Genomic DNA, 21,007 nt, shown 5'->3' with positions numbered 1-21,007 from the left:
GGATGTGGACAGGCTATTGTTTCAGGATGTGGACAGGCTGTTGTTTCAGGACAGTGGACAGGCTGTTGTTTCAGGACATTGGACAGGCTGTTGTTTCAGGATGTGGACAGGCTATTGTTTCAGGATGTGGACAGGCTGTTGTTTCAGGATGTGGACAGGCTGTTGTTTCAGGACACTGGACAGGCTGTTGTTTCAGGACATTGGACAGGCTGTTGTTTCAGGATGTGGACAGGCTATTGTTTCAGGATGTGGACAGGCTGTTGTTTCAGGACAGTGGACAGGCTGTTGTTTCAGGACATTGGACAGGCTGTTGTTTCAGGATGTGGACAGGCTATTGTTTCAGGATGTGGACAGGCTGTTGTTTCAGGATGTGGACAGGCTGTTGTTTCAGGATGTGGGCAGGCTGTTGTTTCAGGACACTGGACAGGCTGTTGTTTCAGGACTTGGACAGGCAATTGTTTCAGGATGTGGACAGGCTGTTGTTTCAGGACATTGGACAGGCTGTTGTTTCAGGACTTGGACAGGCTGTTGTTTCAGGACATTGGACAGGCTGTTGTCTCAGGATGTGGACAGGCTGCTGTTTCAGGACTTGGACAGGCTGTTGTTTCAGGACAGTGGACAGGCTGTTGTCTCAGGATGTGGACAGGCTGTTGTTTCAGGACAGTGGACAGGCTGTTGTTTCAGGACAGTGGACAGGCTGTTGTTTCAGGATGTGGACAGGCTGTTGTTTCAGGACATTGGACAGGCTGTTGTTTCAGGACAGTGGACAGGCTGTTGTTTCAGGATGTGGACAGGCTGTTGTTTCAGGATGTGGACAGGCTGTTGTTTCAGGACCGTTGACAGGCTGTTGTTTCAGGATGTGGACAGGCTGTTGTTTCAGGACATTGGACAGGCTGTTGTTTCAGGATGTGGACAGGCTATTGTTTCAGGATGTGGACAGGCTGTTGTTTCAGGATGTGGACAGGCTGTTGTTTCAGGACCGTTGACAGGCTGTTGTTTCAGGATGTGGACAGGCTGTTGTTTCAGGACATTGGACAGGCTGTTGTTTCAGGATGTGGACAGGCTATTGTTTCAGGATGTGGACAGGCTATTGTTTCAGGATGTGGACAGGCTGTTGTTTCAGGATGTGGACAGGCTGTTGTTTCAGGACATTGGACAGGCTGTTGTTTCAGGACTTGGACAGGCTGTTGTTTCAGGACTTGGACAGGCTATTGTTTCAGGATGTGGACAGGCTGCTGTTTCAGGACTTGGACAGGCTGTTTCAGGATGTGGACAGGCTGTTTCAGGACAGTGGACAGGCTGTTGTTTCAGGACTTGGACAGGCTGTTGTTTCAGGACTTGGACAGGCTGTTGTTTCAGGACTTGGACAGGCTGTTTCAGGATGTGGACAGGCTGTTGTTTCAGGGCAGTGGACAGGCTGTTGTTTCAGGATGTGGACAGGCTATTGTTTCAGGATGTGGACAGGCTGTTTCAGGACAGTGGACAGGCTGTTGTCTCAGGTCTTGGACAGGCTGTTGTTTCAGGATGTGGACAGGCTGTTGTCTCAGGTCTTGGACAGGCTGTTGTTTCAGGACAGCAGACAGGCTGTTTTCTCAGGACAGTGGACAGGCTGTTGTTTCAGGACGTGGACAGGCTGTTGTTTCAGGACAGTGGACAGGCTGTTGTTTCAGGATGTGGACAGGCTGTTGTTTCAGGATGTGGACAGGCTGTTGTTTCAGGTCTTGGACAGGCTGTTGTTTCAGGACAGTGGACAGGCTGTTTCAGGACATTGGACAGGCTGTTGTCTCAGGATGTGGACAGGCTGTTTCAGGACATTGGACAGGCTGGTGTTTCAGGATGTGGACAGGCTGTTGTTTCAGGACAGTGGACAGGCTGTTGTTTCAGGACAGTGGACAGGCTGTTTTCTCAGGACAATGGACAGGCTGTTGTTTCAGGACATTGGACAGGCTGTTGTTTCAGGACATTGGACAGGCTGTTGTTTCAGGACAGTAGACAGGCTGTTGTTTCAGGACAGTGGACAGGCTGTTGTTTCAGGACAGTGGACAGGCTGTTTTCTCAGGACAATGGACAGGCTGTTGTTTCAGGACATTGGACAGGCTGTTGTTTCAGGACATTGGACAGGCTGTTGTTTCAGGACAGTAGACAGGCTGTTGTTTCAGGACAGTGGACAGGCTGTTGTTTCAGGACAATGGACAGGCTGTTGTTTCAGGACATTGGACAGGCTGTTGTTTCAGGACATTGGACAGGCTGTTGTTTCAGGACAGTAGACAGGCTGTTGTTTCAGGACAGTAGACAGGCTGTTGTTTCAGGACAGTGGACAGGCTGTTGTCTCAGGACTTGGACAGGCTGTTGTTTCAGGACAGCGGACAGGCTGTTGTTTCAGGGCAGTGGACAGGCTGTTGTTTCAGGACAGCGGACAGGCTGTTGGTGTTTTAGGACTGCTGACAGGCTGTTTGTTGGGTGCAGTCAGTCACTTCATCCTGGTCCTGGTTTGCACATTTCAAACGACTGAAACTTTTTGTTGCAATATTCTCAGGCAGTTACAATGAAGATACAATCGTTGCAAGTAGTGGGCTGCTGGGTGTGTGTGTGTGTGTGTGTGTGTGTGTGCTGGCCCACATAATGAGCAGTGAATAGTCTCTCTCTCTGTCTTTCCCTTCATTTGCATGTAGGAAAGCTAATATTATGACTGGTGAGTTGACCCGATGGAGTTTCTCTCCATATAGAGAGGATGGATTTATATCCTACCATCTGCACTCACCCCCAATCCACAACGTGTCCTGGTTTCTTTTTTTCTTTTCTTTTTTTTTTATTGTTGCTTTAAATAAACAAACAGACAAATAAATAAGAAAATAAATAAATAAAGCAACTGGCCACCTAATTGACTGAAAGCCCTTACTGATCCCCATGTGCCTGTGCTGGTCTGTGCTCTCTTATCATTTATTAGATTGGGTGGTGGTGGTGGTGGTGGTGGGTAGGAGGGGGAGTAACATTAGGAAATGAAAACAAAATACTCTCTCAAAATGTCACTGTGCCCTTAAGTACTTTAGCCTCATAAATGTACAATTGGTTTTAGACCACAAGCGGTGGATTGGTTCAGATTATTATATCATTTCCCCTCGTGGCTATCAAAACAGTTACAGACAGACAGGAGCATTGTGCACCAAAAAAATCAGAGATGGCACAAAGTCACAAACAGAGATAGATAGATAGATAGATAGATAGATAGATAGATAGATAGATAGATAGATAGATAGATAGACAGGCAGAAAACTATTGAACATTGTCCTTGAATACTGTTGAGCTACATTTCTAAGCCCATTTTATGAACACATATGTTGAAAATCATGCATCTATTCACATGAATCCTCTGCCAGAAATGAAAACCCAAGCCTTGTTGTCTCAGTTATTAGTGCAGTCAAGTTGTTGGCATGCCACTGCACATTAAAAAAAAAAAAAAAAAAAAAGCTGGTATTTAATTCAGTGCCATATGAAACGGCATCAAACAGCTCTCTGCATCAGGATGAAGAAATTCTGGAGCAGCCCTTCATGGTCTGAGGAAACATATCCGAACACACTGCAGGGGTGGTGTTATATTTCTATATATAGCCAAAAATATTTTAGGTCAAACAAGTGACACAAGGGGGCTCTCGCACTTTTGACATGTGACCAACCTGTCTGCTGCGGACTCTTCCAGGTGGGAAGACAGGTCAGGCAGACAACAGCTGTCACCTCGGCAGGGATGGTGATCAGAGATGCAGCACGCTGAACTTTGACAGAAGCAGTTACTGAGTAGAAGAAATATCCTTCAGCTCATTGGTGATATTGCCAGTAGAAACCAGCACTTTATCACTGATCTCAGTGTCAGTGGTCATGGAGGAAGATCCATCCTGCTTAGGAGCACAGTCGTAGGTGCAGATTCTTCGTCTGTGTCCAGAATGAGGCTTTTGCCAGAAACCAAAGAGGAAGGATCAAACACCTCAGTATCTCTTGCGCCGTGAGCGCCACTCAACACTGTTGCTGAGCTGCGAGGGAGCGTCGAGTGCACGGGCACGGCTTGTACATACAGAGGTAACCCCTGTGATCTTGTAAGGCTGAGCAGTGGAGGAAGAGGCCTGAGGGAGCAACCCGGGAAAGTCTCTGTCCAGGCTCCTCAGACATCTTCAGAAACTCAGTGGCAACACGAGCAGAAACTTTACAAAGGAGGTGAAGACGAGTCCACTCCTGAATCTACCCGAGTGTTTCTCATCCCTGCTCTCCTTTAGATCCAGTGCACCAGGACAGCATTTTAATATCAAAAATACTAAACTTGGCACAACTGGTTTCCAGCGCTATGCACCTTATCAAGGGAATGAACTTACAAAAGTAAAAACATTAAAATTTATAGCACAATCACAGGTTTATGGAATTTACAGCCCCCTTGGGTGATTTAAAACATCAATTTTTGATATCTTCTATACAGAACGGCCGATACACAGGCAGGCCGATATTATTGACAGATATTGTCACAGATGGATGAGGATTTTTGTAAAAAAAGAAAAAGAAAAAGAAAAAGAAAAAAAGAAAAGAGTTGGCAGTGTAGCATATCACAGCTGAGCAGATGGTGGTGCAGATTATTATGTTAAGAAGTTAGGAAGTTTACCAACCAACTGTAAAATATCAAATGGCCAGCACTTTTTTTTTTAATACAACGATTTTATCACCATATTTGAGGATTTCTTTTTTTTTTAACTCCCAAAAATCAATGTTGGTCTTAGACCCAGAAGTCCTGTATCTGTGGGCCTCTAATTTTCTATGATGCCTGTTTTTTTTATGGTTTCTTCCTATATGTGTGACTACTTAGATGTCATTTTTATATGTTTTGTTGCTCTCAGGTTTGCATGTGTGATCCTGAGTGTGTTCTCCAAACACCCTGAGGTGATTATATCCCTGATCTCCCAGAGGAGAGAGTCCAATGTCATCATAAAATGCCTCAAAGGAGTCTGGAGGAAAAGAAGAAGTGTGTCCGGGGCACAACACAAACTTTGCCCAGAGGTGTCTGTGTCTGTGTGTGTGTGTGTGTGTGTGTGTGTGACCACAGGGCTCGTAGGACTGCAGGGGACAGGGTCCACCACTCCCTGCTTGGGATAATGCAGGCTGGAGCCGGGCTCATTACGGCTGAGCATGAGGAAACAGAGGCAGCTGTGGAGCTTGTAGTCTCGTCCGCCTTCCCTCAGCTCCCTTCCAGCTTCCTGCTCAGTCACTCTCATTTGGAAAAGTAAATTTAGCTCCCAGGTCTGTGACAGCAAATAGAAATTGTCTTTAATCTCCATGGAAATGATTGATTGTTAGGTACAGTCTATATGACTGCTTATACGTGAACAAATACATGTACCTGACAGACAGCCAATAAATGACAGTTTTCTCTCCAGTTCAGTGAGGTTGTTTCCATCAACTGCATGCTAATTTGAAAAGTAAAGCAAAAGTGTGAGTTACATTTCCTCCCTTGGTAATCAGTCGTTGTCCATGAAAAGAAAGGTTGTGCTCACTCGGCACCCGCTGCACTCTCTTTGTAACAAGGCTTTCGCTTTGTTCTGATTTTTGAGGTTATTATAATTATTATTATTATTTTTTGCCTGCGATGAATGCTTCAACACTGTGATTTTGTATAAACTGTGGGTCTGTGAAGTTCTTTGGACTGTAAACAGTGACCCTTGAGTTTGCACTTGAACTTGAATGTGTGTGAAGGTGTGTGAGGCCAGGCTCAGACCAGCCGGTTTTTCCTCTCCATAGGAGGAAATGTGAGAGGAGCCTTGACTTGGCCTTGCAGTCCCAAAAACTGGACCATCATCTTTTCTTTTAAAATGAATTGCAACTTAATGTTGACCCCAGTTTGATATGAGATCCTTCTGGTGTTGTGTACTACTCTCATCGAAAAATACAATAATTATTAAAGTGAAATTAAATTGAATTAAATTATATATTTCAGACTATTTGGTAAAATTCAGATAAGTGGGCTATTTAGTAAGTAATAATTCCACTTAAACATCAGTAACACATAAAACCACAGATCCAATTTCTAACAAAAGCTTTAAAAGACAGGAACTGATAGTTTTAGAATATACAGAGAGAATATAGACTGACCAGAGTTTTAGAAATACATCTGGAAAACAGAAGGTTGGTGTCCTTTATGTAATGTTTTTCAGTCACAAAAAAATTGTACGGCCAGTCAGAAAAAAAAAAACAAAAAAAACCTTTTGGTTGCACATGTGTCTGTAGTGAAGCAATGACTGACCGAAAGACAGAATGGACAGAATGAATGATATCATTTTGTACTGGGATCAGTTTACTTGATGAATTAGGACGATATTTGTCTTTTGAATTCTTTGCAGTTTCAGAATATAACCTGGATATGAAGGATGTGAATAGATGAAGGTGCACTTAAAGGAACAGTTCACCCAAAACACAAAACAAAGATATTTCCCTACTTACCTCTATAGTGAAGTTTATCCATTCAGATTCATTTGGCGAGGTTTCCAGTCTCTGATGCTCTTAGTCAAGAAACAGATCCCGGTGAAACTCTTCTCCCCCCAGGGCTGTGATATACATGTCACAGTCTTTGTTGAGTTTTTCAAACTGTGGAGGATTTGAGTCTCACTGAAGAAAACCCTGGGGTGAAGGGAGATCACAGCAGATTGGAAACCTCACCCAATCACAAAGTAAGTGCTCTTGACTAAACTGTTCCCTTAACACCGTTCAATCCACATACAAGTAATACAAAATCTATTACAATCATAACAATCTGGCAAATGTGCAAATAAAAAAGAAAAGACAAAATATGTTTGTTTAACTAAAACTTATGGTTTAAGAGTTTGTGACAGACGGTGGATCTCTGGATGAAAATGGAAACAGGAAACAGAGTGAGATGCATCATCTCTCCCTTGGCACCTGTCATGCAACTGCCCCTGAGGAATGCTGGACAGGCCCTGGATGTGATTTATGCATTTAACAGTTAAATGGGGGTACATCAAGAAATTGATTAATAGGTTGTCTCGTGTTTCTCTGAAAAACTGCCCTCTCATCATTTTCCCTTTCGCTCCTCTCGCTCCTTTTTTTATCTCAGAGGCTGCAGTTGAGCACAGACCTTTTCATCAGTTTCTCGATACGCATGTAGCCAACGAATTCCCACATGAAATCTCAGTGAAAGAGCATATTCGTACCTCACTATAACGGTGAAAAGCTGGCACTCCACCCCCCTTAAGCGAGAGAAACAGGTGGATAAAAGAATGGACTGTCACTGCCTCTCTCTCTCCCTCTCTCTCTCTCTCTCTCTCTCACTCTCTCTCTCTGTCTCTCTCTCTCCCCCTCTCTCTATCCTCGAGGCCAGTGACATCACAGGACACATCCAGGACTCAATCTTGGAGGCTGGCTGCCTTCCACTACGTCTTTTATGGGAACAAGAGCCAGCTGGATGCAAAGAGCTTTGGAAAAGAAGCCAAGGACATAAGAAAAACGAGTAAAAAAAGAGTAAGGCACCAAAATGAAACTGTACACCTTAAATCACCAATAAAGAGTGATATTCTATGAGAGGGGGAAAAACAGCACATAATATCCTGCTTGGATGATCATTAAAATTCAGTGTTCTGTTGTATGATTGCTACGTCTTCACCTATTGATCACGGCACGGCCACTCAGCATCACCAAGTGTTCGACTAAGAGCTAATGATTTTTCGTGCCATGACTGTAAAACTGTGGCAATAAAATCTATCAGGTGGAGGAATATAATGACAGCCGGCTCTACGTCTAAGATCAACTTCAAATTCATGATATATCTACTCAGTGGTGTTTTACTTGTGTGTTACAAGACAATACTAACTGTGATGGTAACTCGGTGGCTTGTTGGGTGGATTAGCAGTGCTGCAGTCGCCAGGCAACAGTGGCAAGACATTTTCTTACACTGCCCATTCCTATAAAAGCCTGCCCATAGACTACACCATGAGTGTGTTTATGCTGTGTGTAAATGTGAGTGTTATTTGTCAGCGCCTTACTTTAAGCAGTCTTAACAGAATGTGATAGGGCTGCAGAAACCTGATGATGTCCCTCCGGTTTTGCCTCTGGCCTCTGAAAGGAGAGAGGCAGAGGATCTACTTGAGGTGTATGACTTAAAATGAGCGGTTGAAGATTATCAAGGAAAACCGATCTCAAGGACACAAGGAGTATTTTCACTGCAGAAGTCTGCATTTTAACATGTCATTTAGGCTTGTATTCATGCTTAAAAAACTTCTTTTTCTTAAAACAAATGGAAAAACTGTCAGTGGGATGAGAAAATCCAATGCCATTTCATTTCTTTCCAATTTTTTTTTTTTTTTTTTTTGTGGGATTAAGTATAAATATCTTGAAACAAGGCAGAATAAGGCACATCAGCTTACTATCAAGCAAATGTGTCAAGAAAAATGACACTTGAAAACAAGTTGATTAGTGTTACAAAGAAAGTGAGATTATTTCATCCCTCTGGCAGATTTTTTTTCAGTTGTTTTAAGCAAAACACGATTGTAAGACTGAAAAAACTAAATTACTTGTTAAGATGGGGAGTTTTTTTTGCTGTGAAAACATTTGACTTTTTTTTTTTTTTTTTTTTTTTTTTTTGGAGTGATTTGTTGCTCTCTTAATTGGAAAGTAGCCTGCACACAATGTCAGGCAAAATTGAAAAAGCAATAATTCTAGACATTGGCTGAGCTCACTTCTTTGGATGAGATGCTGTCTGTCATCTAATTCAAGGGTACACTTCTGAACTCACTTTGAATTTGGCAGAGAAGCCCTCTCTCATGCTGCCAAACACAGGACTTGCGGATTTGAGGCTGATCTTGAGTGTCACATTGGTTAAAATGGGGAGCCTTACCTCTCAGAGCGAGCTCACCGGGAGACACGACAGAGTGAAAAAACACTCGAACAGGCAGACCTTCGCCCCTCTGCAACATTCAAACCATATATTTATATATATACAAGTATATGAGTACATATATATATATGAGTACTCTAGGTATTTCTTTATGTGCTTATCTTTGTTTGTGTGCATTTATGTGTAAGAGTGTATGTGCCTGAAATGGAAAACGTCTCTATTTATATTCAGAAATATGGATCTCTTTCATCAAATTGCCTCAGAATAACATCAAAGGCTCCATACTTTGCTCTTTGTGAAAAAAATTAATGATCTCTACTTTCACTGAATTGTGAGTATTTTATTTAAATTGATAGCATCTGTGGGGTCAAACACAACCCGCCAATAGGTGGCGCAGTGGGTCACACTAATGTGCCTTTCAGCAGATAAAGCACACACGCACACACACACACACACACACACACACACACACACACACACACACACACATACACACATACATGCAACTTCAAAGCTACAGGTGTGCAAACCTGATTTCCTACCTTCATGGGGACCAGAGCTTCCACAGACAACACAAACACACACACACACACACACACACACACACACACACACACACACACACATCCACATTTACTTGGGTCACTTTGGGGGGCATTACATAGACTCACATTCATTTACTGGACCAAACATAATGACTACATATTTATTCCTAATTCTAATCCTAACCTTAACCCTAATCCTAACCTTTACTAGTGCCTCCAAAGGGGACACGGCTTTTGTCCCCAGTTGGACGAGCCGTCTCCATTTACCAGGTCTTAAGTCTGGTGTGTGTCCCTGAAAGTATAGTCAAAAACAGACACACACACACACACACACACACACACACACACACATGCTGCCATAAAAAAAAGGAAATTTTGCGATAATGCATCAACATATGTTCCTCCAATGTAAATTATAGTCAAAATAATTCATCATTTATCTTTTTTTAGACAATGCACCTTTTTGTAAATGAGGTCTGCTGACAATGAATTCCAAAAAGAAATATAAAACTGGTGGTATTGCGTTGGAATGAAATTGGCTAAAGGTGTAACTCAGAGCTGGGTGATGATTTTTCCTCTGTGCTTTACAGCCTTCCTGTTGTCCACGGGTCAGATTTAACCTGGGAGGACCACAGGTGTGCTTCCTGCAGGAAGGCAGCTTGAAGGTTAAAGCTGTAAAAATCAGCCGGAGTCACAAGTTATCACCCGCAGAGGACAGAGGACAGAAAGAGCACAACAAGCATCGTCTGTGGGGTGAGAGAAAAAAGTGTGAGGGAACAGATGATGAAAAAGAACATACACAGAAAAGAGGGGAAGGAATAAAGACGCCAGAAAAAATACACGTTGGACTTTTGCTTTGTCACACTCAGATTTACAGCCAAACAACAACGCTGAGATTAACCAAAGTTTTATTCACAATATTTAACACAGTAAAGGAGCACAAAAGCATTATTACTGCTATTATTGTTATTGAAATATTGTTTAAATAATACTCATGGCGATCCCAGGAAGAGGAACTAATGGGAAATAAACATAAACTGTGTCTGTGTGTGTTCATGAGTATCTGTGTGTGTGTGTGTGTGTGTGTGTGTGTGTGTGTGTGTGTGTGTGTGTGTGTCAAGGGTGGAAAAAGACTCTAAGTTTCAGGAGGAAAATGAAGTGTGTTAAAAAGGTAAATGTGTGTGATGGCTAATGTTCACTTTCTTTGTTTACATTCATGTCTGGTTTAAAGTCTTTACTTGACCTCATAATGAAATTTAAAAAATGACTTATTAGCTTATTTTTCCCGTCACAATATGCACCTGTTTGGCAATAAATTCCAAAGAATTTACCAATAGAATTGCAGAACAAAAAAAATCAAGGTTTTTGAGTAACCATGCATCCTCCATCAAATAAACCTGCCTTTCTCTCTGTAACTGATCACTCATTGGTTCACACTGTTGAACGATGCCGCTCTGCACTTTGTCCCGCCCCAACAACCAGTTTGACAGGAAATACATCATTATTATTATGGAAGCAAGAGGCTTTCAAAATGCTGTTTCACTGTGACTTAAAAAAAAAAAATACACTTAATGTTACAAAAGTAGTCAGCTTTAATGTGGAAACATGGCTGGGGAAAACTCATCAGATCTGACCGGCATTACACAGTCACCTCCAGTGTGCTCACATGGAAAGGACAGACGAGGCAATTGAAGCCAAAGTGATGGAAGACACAGCTGACATGCTATTTTCTGCCCTGGGCGAGGCATTTTCCCCTCTCTCTCATTACGAGCTAAATAAATGAACTGAGCTCCTTGAGTGAGCCGGCAAACAAACTGTGAAGTGAGAGTCGAGTTCACGCCGCCGTGCTCTTTGTCCTTTGGCTTTAGCTTCCCCCTCAGAGCTGAGCAGGATGAGGGGAACTGCGTGCTTCATGAGGGGGAAAACAACTTCTCAGCGCTTTGATCCCAGAATAGGAGGAAGGTAATAACCTTCCCTCCACCAACCTGGCCACCCCGTCAAGCCACAATGACCAAATACACACACCAATGCAACCCATGACATGATTTATTTTGTACTATCCCCCCCAAAAATGTGTGTATGTGAAGTTCAGGTGCTATTAACCCGGATGACTGGGTGCATATTAAAAATGCATAAATGGTAAAAATCCCAGGGGCAACGGAGCATATAAATGACTTCCCTTATGAAAAAGTCATATGTGAAATATGACTTTTCACATAGGAAAATTTGAATTTCACATGTGAATTTACCATTTTCACATGTGAACTAACATTTTCACATGTGAAAAGAAATTAATGTCACATGTGAACTTTAACTTTAACTTTTCACATGTGATTTGATATTTTCACATGATTGAAAATTTCCACATGTGAAAAGAAAACTGGTCACACAAAGTCATGTGGTATAAGTATTTTCACATGTAACTGGATTCTGAACTAGAATTTCCACATGTGAAAACATCATGAAATCACATGTGAGATTTGCATCTTCACATGTGAATTCCACATTATCGCATGTGACTAGTTTCTTCACATGTGAACTGTAATTTTCACATGTGAAAACAATATAATTCACATAAAATCGCATGTGAGATTTACATAATCACATTAATTCCACACCTTCACATGTGACTGTATTCTTCTTAAGTGGACAAATGTTTTCAGATGTGAAAACAACACATCACATGAAAATCACATGTGAAATAAACAACATGTGGTTTTCCAACACGTGTTTTTCATTTTGCTTTTTCACATGTGAAATAATAACATGTGTTCCAAAACCACATGTGGTTTATTTCACATGTGACTTCTCATTTGATTTTTTTCGTAAAGGTTGTGGCCTCAACTCTGCAACAGAACCACAATGTCTCCTTTACATATCAGGTTTGTGTTAAGTGGGAGCACGATTAAAATGTGATTTGCTTGATGGCTATTACATGCTTGAAAACTGAATACATTTTAAATTAGTATCACTGTATCTCTATTGTCTGTCCCTCTTATTATTGTGCTGTCAGTTCTGCTTCTGGTTCCTGCAAGACTGGGATGTGGCAGATGTGTGTGGAGCTTTTTACACTGAACAGGAGAATGGAAAATATTTCCTGCACTGAGTTTCGGATGCATGCACAAAATATCAAGTCACAGTTTAGAACATCTGATACCAGACTGACTAACATTTTTTTAATCCATTTCAATTTTCATATTTTTCTTCATGTGCATTCTTGCATAAAGCTCTTTTCCCCGTATACGCTGTACCTTCAAGGTTGTAATGAGCAGACAGGGATGCATGCATTAACACCCAAATCAAACTGTGGTACTTAATGACAGCCTGAATGTGAATTTGTGTCTCAAAGTAACAATTTACTCATCATCTTCTTAAGAGCTCAGTCTCACTCCAATATCGCTCAGAAGTCTTTTTACCTGAGGCCCCCTGAGATGTTTAGATTTATTCTCTGACATAAATTGAAAATAAATTGAAAAAGTCTAAACTACACACATTCAAAAGCTATTTGCATGGTTGGTATGCTTATTAAGGATTTGAAAAGGGTATTAATTATCTGGTGAATTGCTTGTGTTTCATTTATGAGCATGCATAGATGCACAGCATGCATTTTTACAGAAATATCTTTTCTATCATGATTGTGACCATCTCTATGCCTATGAAAGTCATGAGCAGGCTCAGCTCAGCAGACTTGATTTTGTACACTAAACACTATAAATTAAACCTCCACTTTTTTGATTTACTGTCTGAATATGATCTGAGGAAGGGGTTAACAAATGAAAATAAAGCCTACTGACCTCAGTGTAACACATGGACTATTATTCCAATATATTTTACATACTGTAAGTCCTCCTGCATGGAAAAATGCATACATGTATAAATTTTGACTGGTCTGAAGATGCACCCTTTTATAGTAATATACAATATACATTTTGCAATTACACTGCCAGTGGAAGCACATCAGAGGAAAGAGCAATGTGATGTGATCATCTGCATTACAAGGGATTCAAAGGCAGAAACCTGGGACTGAATAAGGTCTGTGAAGTTTCCCGCTCAGTGTGCATGCTCATTATTTCTGTGGCATGTACAGGAAACGAGGGGAAGTGAACTGTCTCTAAGCACATGTGATTTATATCGCTTGCCTGTTCATGATACAGGTTTGAATCACCTTTTTTTGATCTGTTTTGAATGACAAGTGGCATAATTCATCTGGAGCACATGTAGGGTTGGGCATATAAACTGGAACAACAACAAAAGAGTTGCTTTTTTTCTGGATATGCAGCCTGGAGCATTTTGTCAGGGTTTCTATTCAAAAGACACAATCGCTGTGGCACAGCTCTTCATTAAACGAGACCCAGGTGTCTGCCAGCGCTTACTGTAGCCACAGTAACAAACTGTACTGAGTACAGCTTGAATTTATTCAAAAATTGGCAGTGTTTTATTTATAGGTACTGTATTTGACATCTGTATTTAATCACTTTGTACATTTTGTAAGCTGTATTTGACTGGAGTAAAAAAAAAAGTAGAATGCATTTGTATGAATTTTTGATAGTAGGTTACTTTTGTAAGAAATATTTTTTGTGTGTCTGAAAACTCAAATTATATATCGATGCCACAAAACCAGAGTTTATTTTGGCTCCAGCACAGTGATGGACATGTTGTCAAGGAAAGTCACTGACAAGCTTCGTGACTCACTTGACCATCCTGAGAGCTGCACATCTGCACTGCAGTAAACCTCCTGAAACAAGCCTCTCTGCCACCTGTGAGGTGAAAAACGATGCAGTAGTATTTCAAAAACAAAATAATAAAACTGCACATTAAGCTAATACACAGAAGACAGTGAAAACAGTGAAATTAGGTGCTGCTTGCGATTGACGGCTGACCACAAATGAGTCGATTGCCTGAATCCCACAAGTCAAAGTCTGGGTCAGCTCTCAGCTAAAGACCTAAAAAAAAAGAGTCAATTCTCAAAAAGCATCAAAACTCTATTTTATTTATTTATTTATTGGTTGGTTACCTGTGAACATTAGACACCAAACTGGTGTGGAGGCAGAACACAATAATAATCATTACTGTTATTCCTATGATGCTAACAATATTATTTGAGTTCTTTCATCGACATGAATAGGCTTTCGGCTATTCCTTCGACAGAGAGTCACCACTAGTTAACCTTTTTTTGTGCCTCATGCTCAGCAGGATCAATTATCGCTTCCTACGTTCTGATCTGCAGGGGCTGATTAGTCATTCAAGCAACTCGCAGAATCTGAACTGTTCCCAGAAATGTCTCAATCGCTAGTTAGCATTTTTAGCCACACTATGTTGGTTTAGTCAAAGATTAAAGCAAACAGCATCTCATAACAGGGGTGGTACATTTTCATCTCTGTTGAGTGAACACCCCATATCTCTAAAATTTGTGATTTTTCAGGTTGTTAAATGTATTTGAGAATTTGCCTGCTCCTCAGCGGGTAAAGAAAGTTGGGTCTTATGAAACCTTTTCAGACTGATTGCACAATCCATGGATCTCAGCCTTCATTATGTACAGAATCCAATACAACTGTTGACAGCAGTAACACAGTGCAGTACATCTTGGTGAGCTTTCTGCAAATCTCTGTATATATGTTAACGCTCGCAGGTGAATGTCTGCCAGAAGCCTATTTACTTTTGTCAAATGCTGGTTTAGCTTCCTGTAAATTCTTGCTTGTAACCTCTGATAAGAGTGGGATGTGAAGTGCAGTGCAGTCAATGTTTAATTGGAGATACCAGAAGGCCAGAGCTAAAAGTATGGATTTCTCAGTAATTGTGCCCAGTTACAGCACACAAGAAGAAACGCTTCAGACATTTTAGCATTCTTGAATCAGGGATATAAGAATATCGATCCTGATAGACTGGCACACAGAATAAAAGCAATCAATGCTTATGAAAAAAGTCTTTTACAGCGGGGCTGATGCTAAAAGATTGCACTCAATTGATTCATTCCAAATAAAGGCTGTGAGTGTGTGTAAGCCCTCCGAGGTTTTTGCGTCTGTCTCTTATGGAGACAGTCTCTACTGAGTCACTACCAGGGGAATGTAGTCAAACTCTCCTGAAGATTTACCTTCGCTCTTAAGGACAACTTAAATTGAATTAGTATTCTGCAGAAAACCTTTTATGTTCTTGCTCAGGTATCTGTGCAGATATGGAACTGTGGCACGCAGGCTAAATTGCGGCATAAATCAGAGGCAAAGGTAAGCAAAACTGTCCAGCTGTGAGATTAATTCAACCTCTCCTCGCACGCCATACCTACAAAGTGCTGAATTATCCATCACTCAATTACAGATCGAGGGGCAAGACGATTCTTTTCTCAGATAGATGCTTGCATATGTCTGAGAGTCCCATGTTGATGCCTCCGTATCAGTCAGTGTACAGTATATTCACGGTAAGCAATCCACCCAGTGACAGATTAGAATAAGCCCTCAGATTTAACTAAGAAATTGGAACGGGCCTGGTGTAAACATGATGTACTATACTTTCAACATTGCGATTTAACCCCCATGGACTCTGATTTTCCCTTAAAGTTCTCCTTTAGTAGCTTCAAAGTTAACATTTTTTTTTTACCATAGTGTGTGAAAGTAACACATAAAAATATTGTGTATGTATCTGCTGGCTGCAATGATTCATGGAGGCTACATCACACTTCTACTGAGTGAAATATTCAAACAAAACATGCCATTGTTTTATGGCTGCAGCAGCAACATCAGACACGAAATACCTAAATGTCTTGTGTGTCATTTTATACACCTTTCCCTGTGATTCAGCACAATACATTGGGTATTTTTGGAAACCGTGGTCTCTCCATTAGAATTTAAAATCATGTTCTGTGGGTTTTAACAAAGCTCAGAAGCACAGGAATGATGAAGCCACCCTCCTTTGTATCTAGAACAAGCCAGATCAACCCGATACATGCTTCATTCAGCTGTTTTCCTTGACTTATTGGCCCTTCTGTAAATTATTCATGCTTTTTTATTACGTACAGACCCTATATGCCTACATACTGCACCACTGACAACAGCATCCCTGAAGATCTGTGGTCATTTCAAGTGTTTATGGCTCTCTGTCGGACACGACTCTCACAAACCACACTCTAATGTACATCATGCATTAGCACGACTTCTCCGTCCAGCAAGCGGTCACTGTTTGTTCACTTGTTTCACATGAACACATCTCATCAGCAGGACTGCTGCTTCATAGCACAAAGATATATGTACAAAGTTCTCTAAAATGACCCTATATTTAAAATTACTGCTGGTATCATGGTCTGTGTCCCTGTGCTTTATTGAGTTTGTTTGCAAAACCATTTATCTCCAATTGCATGACCATAAACCATGCCCCCCCACCCCTAGTAATATGAATAATAAAAAAAAAAAATAAAAAAAATACTAAGAATCTAATGCATAGGCAACATTGTTTTTGTGGCAACATTTTGGATTTTGGATTCAGAGAGTATGTTATGTATTTTGTTTCGTTTTTCTGGAATTACATTTATTTGTTTATCTGTTTTCATATGAAGAATTCCTATGCTTAAAAAAAAGATCTCTACACCAGGGCTTCATATGTCTGCTAGTGAACCGACTTATAGCCTTTTCACTGTTGGTGGCTGCAGAACCCCAGAACAGCTGCTGATGGGGATTGACTTTTTATGATTTTTTTTTTTTTGTTATATTTACCTCTGTTTAATGAGATTGCCCTTCTGAGAGTTTCCAATAGAGCCCTTGCTAAAGTCCATATCTGTGGTATGCATAAATGAGCTCAAGATGAAAATGCTGTACTACAGTAAAGAAAAAAAAGAAAAAGAAAAAAATGCTGTAAATAGTTGGTTCAGCATCTCAGGGATCGGTAGAAATTGCGTTTGATCTTAACAGAGGGGATGTCTGCAGAAAAAAGTATTTTCTATCTCCCTCTAAGTTTTTTTTTTTTTTTTTTTTTGTAGAAGAATGTTCCTCAGCAGGCATGCTGTGACAGCACCTGACACCCCTTCTGAAATGAGCTGTGTAGCTCAAAGCACCTTTATACCATGTATAATACAGGGAATGTGTATGAATTTTCACTTCACACACCCCATGGCTGCCATCACAGTAAAAAAAAGAAAAAAGAAGAAAATCATCTTAGAGGAAAACCTCGCCATGGCACACAGGCACTTCTCCGTAGCAACAGGCTGACCCCGTTTCTATGGTTATGGTGTCCTTTCTGTATTTCTCCCAGGACAGCGACGGCCAAAAAGGGACACGTGTATGTGGGCGCCGCTCAGCCTACAGCAGGTGGTTCACTTAATCACCACAAACAAAGGAGGGAAGTGATATGACTGGAGAACAAGATTTGTGAATGCCCACACCTACAGCGCCATCGAAATTTCCCCTCAAGCGATATATCGAGTTAAATGGTTGTATCAAGTTCAACAAAGATGATTCAGCTCTCAAATTGAACCGATGGGTGAATCCCTTCAGGTAGCAGACTTATCTCCACCCCAGTGTACCAAGCTGAGGTATATCTACCTTAACAAACATGTTCCAGCTCTAAAACCCTCCTGAAAGTGAGCATGACAGCTTTTTAAAAAAAAGATGTCAGTTTGTGCTGGATTTAGTTTCAAACCTATGAGCTGATCGACTGTAATAAATCTGAATGAATGATGGTATTTTTATTTACAAGTTGTTCCTCTACTTACCCCTTTTTCTTAGCTGAAGCTCTCTTTAGTCGCTTCTTTCTTGGAGCTGTGACTGAGTCTGCCTGCTGTTGCTATGCAACAATCTCAGTAACGACAATCATTATTGAATAAGTCATTAACTTAAGGCTATAGTTCAAAAGAAGCACTTCAAACCTGGAGACATGATCTTACTTCTAATTTACCGAGCCAACACAACAGTGTATTTGAGATTGGGATATTATACCAGAAAGACGTTTTGTTGCTTTCATGATCCTGGCAGCTAACGTGTCAGCGTGCAGAGCTCTCCAGGTTGGTTTCTCTGTCATCCAGTCTGCTGCTGAAGAATGGTTCTGACAGCTGATGATAAGTGGTTGTCAGACGTTGATGTAAAGCGTCACCACAGTACGTTTCAACTTCCTGGTCCCCCGTGTCCACAGCCACACCCCGGCTCTTGACCCTGAGTGACCCCTGCAGCAATCCAATTCCATTTCCTGCTGCCAGCTGCCCTGAATGATTACGCTGACTAACTCCATTCATGGAAAGGGGGGAAGGGGTGGTGAGCCGCAGGCTTAGAGTGTGTGTGTGTGTGTCTGTGTGTCTGGGCCGTCTGTGCGAGCCAGTTGAGCGACTGTCTGTGTGTGAGTACGTGTTTGTGTCTGTCCATCTGTGTCTGTGCTGTGTGTTTCTGGGAGAGAGCAAACTGAGTGACTTTGTCTGTGTCTGTCTGTGGGTGTGTGTGTATATATATGTGTGTGTGTGAGAGAGCCAATAATTGATGGTGTGTGCGTGTGTGTCCCTGTGCGTGCGTGTGCATGAGATTTTGTTGGGCGCTTTGGCGGTTTGCGTGGGTGTGAGTGTGTCATTTTTTATTACAAGTTTGATTTTGTGTCTGGGAGAGTCCCCTGGCAAAACAAACACAGACACCAATTAAGCTGCTGCAGTGTCCCAGCCCCTTTACATGACTAATAATCCCTTCAGAAAAACAGGCCGCTCTAACCCTTAACACCTTAGCTTCCACTGAGAGGGGAAATCCACCTTGAACAAACTTTAATACTCTTAAAAACAGCTTTTTGGAAACAGAGCTCATATTTATGGGCCCATTTCATTGTTTGGTGTTTTGTAGCGACCGTTCAAACATAGACACTCACACTGAGATATTTCCAGTGTGGCTACAATGAATACCAATAGTACAAAATTCTGGGTGATCTAAAACTTCAGTCAGTCTCTCAATATCAAAGAGAAAAATCTTTGGAGTCACTATTTGCTCTAGTCGTACAGGGAGAAATCCGCTGTAGAAAAGGCAGGGAGACCAATTTCTCTGCTCACGGGAGCCTTGAATGCATTTCAGCCACAAGACATGGCGGGTTTTGAATAAAGGCCACGACTCATGCTTCCTCTCGAGACTGTAAAAACCCGTTCTCTTGCTCTTATTACGCATTTTGTTTCTGCTTTTTCCACCACCGGGAACTCAATGCAACAAGTTCACACCCTTTCTCTGGCTTGTCAAGAGGCATTCTGGGAAATGAAGGCCACCGCTAACTGAAGCAGAGATAGGTTGAGGGGAAAAAAAACGTAAAATTACAACACATTAATCGCAAACCTTTTGAGTATCAAAGGGTGGAGGCAAAAGAATGACACACTACATCTATTATCTTACTTTATGAAAGACCCAACGATGTAAACCATTAATCCATAGCATTAATAACCCATTAAATAAGGACAGATTCACATTAAGAGTTCACTTAATATTTCAGTAAGAGGTCAGATAATTCCACATATTTAATTACATTTATGAGGTAAGAGTGAGCAAAGGTCGCATAGAGGATAATGTGATCCTGCTGTCAGTAAGCACTTCCAATTACAGAAGCTGCACAGCACAGCGTTCTGCACACCGTGAGCAGGGGATACAACTGTTCATTCACAGTATCTCCTGCGTGAGGAGGAAACCCAGCACTCGGCTCTCTGAAACCCGATGTAAAGCCTCACTCCAGTGTTTCAGTCGCAGTGGGTCGGTGTTTTCGATAAGCAGCTTCAAACAGTTTCGAAAACCCTCCCTGATTACCATGATTTGCAGGCCTCCCACAGGCAATTAAGTAACAGCAATTACCAGGAGAGCTTTCCCCTGTGGTGTTTGTTGATTTTCTCTCTGTCTTTCTCTCTTGCTCTCTCTCTCTGTGCCCCTCTCTCTCTCTCTCTCTCCCTTTCCTCCTCTGTGTATATGTGTGTTTTTGAACATCTGCTGTCAAACCCCACTTGTATTTGGTGTAAACTGAGCTCTCTGGCGTTGGTGCTCAACCACAAAAATCTCATTTCTCCCCACTGTGTTATTATTATTCCAGTTTGAGGACGCACATTTAAACAAATCCGAGCAAATACAAGCATTTCTTCAGCATGTCACAATTATATTAAACAGGGCTTCTTTGAAGTTCGACATTGATCATGCAAATAAGGCTTGGACCAGATCCTCACATCCTCCATTAGTGTCTCCTCTTAGATTTTGACAAGACAGATCTTTACAACGATGCCACACCTGTTTTGCTTTTGTTTTCCACCTTAAAGCTACATGAAATGGCATGTAAACAGATGGATTTAATGAAGAAGCGAGAGCAGCAGTGCCAACATTATTATAAGCAGTGATGTAGTGGTAAATTAAAAAAAGGTGGGCTGATCATCTTAAGGCAAATAAACTAATGTGAACAAAATATAAAGCTTTCACTGATGTTTTTTTTTTTTTTTTTTAAGATCCTTAGGCTGTATAATTCACCTCAGTTTGATACAGCTTATGCTCATCAAGATTTAGGCCACATCAGCCTAAAAAGTAGCCTAAATGATCCTGAAAATAAAAAGGCGGGTTGCCCTCCACTACATCCCTGATTATAAGACAGCATTGGTGGGATTTGCAGAGGACTT

The sequence above is a fragment of the Myripristis murdjan genome, chromosome 11, assembly GCF_902150065.1.
Source record: "Myripristis murdjan chromosome 11, fMyrMur1.1, whole genome shotgun sequence".
NCBI lineage: Eukaryota > Metazoa > Chordata > Actinopteri > Holocentriformes > Holocentridae > Myripristis > Myripristis murdjan.
This window is presented reverse-complemented; position numbering follows the sequence as displayed.